Here is a 2,291-nt window from a genome sequence, read left to right as displayed (position 1 = left end):
TAACCGAAGCCCCATCCAGCCATGTGCCACCCGGGGGGTTCCTGGGTGCTGAGATGGCTGACGTTTTGGTGAGCGGAGGCAGCACTCCGCTCACCTCCCGCGGCACGCGAAAACGGAGCCGTTTTGGGCTGTTTTGGGGCTGTTTTGCTCGGTTCGGTGAGCGATCGCTTTGCAACGCTGCAGCTTGTTCGAACTTACATATTTACAAGCAAAATGACCCAAAACCATGGGAAAACATGCTGTCAAGCAGCTGTACATGCGGGTGTGAGCGACGAACGGTTCGTTGAACGAAGTTGTTGCGGGTGCGCGACGACCGTTCGTGACAGGGTGGCACAGGGCTGGATGGGGCTTTCGTATAGCAGGGACGGTGCTGCCTCACGCTTCGCTCGCTGTTCGCCGCTCGCCGCTCGCTCGCGCAGCCAAAAATGGCCTGTTTTGGCCCGTTTTTGGGCTGTTTTGGCCTGTTTTTGGGCTGTTCTTGCGTGGCGCGGCGACCGTCGTGAGCGGAGCAAAATGTCAGCCATCTCAGCACCCTGGAACCCCCCGGGTGGCACAGGGCTGGATGGGGCTTTCGTATAGCAGGGACGGTGCTGCCTCACGCTTCGCTCGCTGTTCGCCGCTCGCCGCTCGCTCGCGCAGCCAAAAATGGCCTGTTTTGGCCCGTTTTTGGGCTGTTTTGGCCTGTTTTTGGGCTGTTCTTGTGTGGCGCGGCGACCGTCGTGAGCGGAGCAAAATGTCAGCCATCTCAGCACCCTGGAACCCCCCGGGTGGCACAGGGCTGGATGGGGCTTTCGTATAGCAGGGACGGTGCTGCCTCACGCTTCGCTCGCTGTTCGCCGCTCGCCGCTCGCTCGCGCAGCCAAAAATGGCCTGTTTTGGCCCGTTTTTGGGCTGTTTTGGCCTGTTTTTGGGCTGTTCTTGCGTGGCGCGGCGACCGTCGTGAGCGGAGCAAAATGTCAGCCATCTCAGCACCCTGGAACCCCCCGGGTGGCACAGGGCTGGATGGGGCTTTCGTATAGCAGGGACGGTGCTGCCTCACGCTTCGCTCACTGTTCGCCGCTCGCCGCTCGCTCGCGCAGCCAAAAATGGCCTGTTTTGGCCCGTTTTTGGGCTGTTTTGGCCTGTTTTTGGGCTGTTCTTGCGTGGTGCGGTGACCATCGTGAGCGGAGCAAAACGTCAGCCATCTCAGCACCCTGGAACCCCCCGGGTGGCACAGGGCTGGATGGGGCTTTCGTATAGCAGGGACGGTGCTGCCTCTCGCTTCGCTCGCTGTCCGCCGCTCGCCGCTCGCTCGCGCAGCCAAAAATGGCCAGTTTTGGCCCGTTTTTGGGCCGTTTTGGCCTGTTTTTGGGCTGTTCTTGCGTGGTGCGGCGACCGTCGTGAGCGGAGCAAAATGTCAGCCATCTCAGCACCCTGGAACCCCCCGGGTGGCACAGGGCTGGATGGGGCTTTCGTATAGCAGGGACGGTGCTGCCTCACGCTGCGCTCACTGTTCGCCGCTCGCCGCTCGCTCGCGCAGCCAAAAATGGCCTGTTTTGGCCCGTTTTTGGGCTGTTTTGGCCTGTTTTTGGGCTGTTCTTGCGTGGTGCGGTGACCATCGTGAGCGGAGCAAAACGTCAGCCATCTCAGCACCCTGGAACCCCCCGGGTGGCACAGGGCTGGATGGGGCTTTCGTATAGCAGGGACGGTGCTGCCTCTCGCTTCGCTCGCTGTCCGCCGCTCGCCGCTCGCTCGCGCAGCCAAAAATGGCCAGTTTTGGCCCGTTTTTGGGCCGTTTTGGCCTGTTTTTGGGCTGTTCTTGCGTGGTGCGGCGACCGTCGTGAGCGGAGCAAAATGTCAGCCATCTCAGCACCCTGGAACCCCCCGGGTGGCACAGGGCTGGATGGGGCTTTCGTATAGCAGGGACGGTGCTGCCTCTCGCTTCGCTCGCTGTCCGCCACTCGCCACTCGCTCGCGCAGCCAAAAATGGCCAGTTTTGGGCCGTTTTTGGGCCGTTTTGGCCTGTTTTTGGGGTGTTCTTGCGTTGCGCGGTGACCGTCGAGAGCGGAGCAAAACGTCAGCCATCTCAGCACCCTGGAACCCCCCGGGTGGCACAGGGCTGGATGGGGCTTTCGTATAGCAGGGACGGTGCTGCCTCTCGCTTCGCTCGTTGTTCGCCGCTCGCTGCTCGCTCGCTCAGCCAAAAATGGCCAGTTTTGGCCCGTTTTTGGGCTGTTTTGGCCTGTTTTTGGGCTGTTCTTGCGTGCCGCGGCGACCGTCGTGAGCGGAGCAAAATGTCAGCCATCTCAGCA

The sequence above is a fragment of the Musa acuminata genome, unplaced genomic scaffold, assembly GCF_036884655.1.
Source record: "Musa acuminata AAA Group cultivar baxijiao unplaced genomic scaffold, Cavendish_Baxijiao_AAA HiC_scaffold_1109, whole genome shotgun sequence".
In the NCBI taxonomy this organism is placed as follows: Eukaryota; Viridiplantae; Streptophyta; class Magnoliopsida; order Zingiberales; family Musaceae; genus Musa; species Musa acuminata.
Note: the sequence above shows the minus strand (reverse complement) of the source record.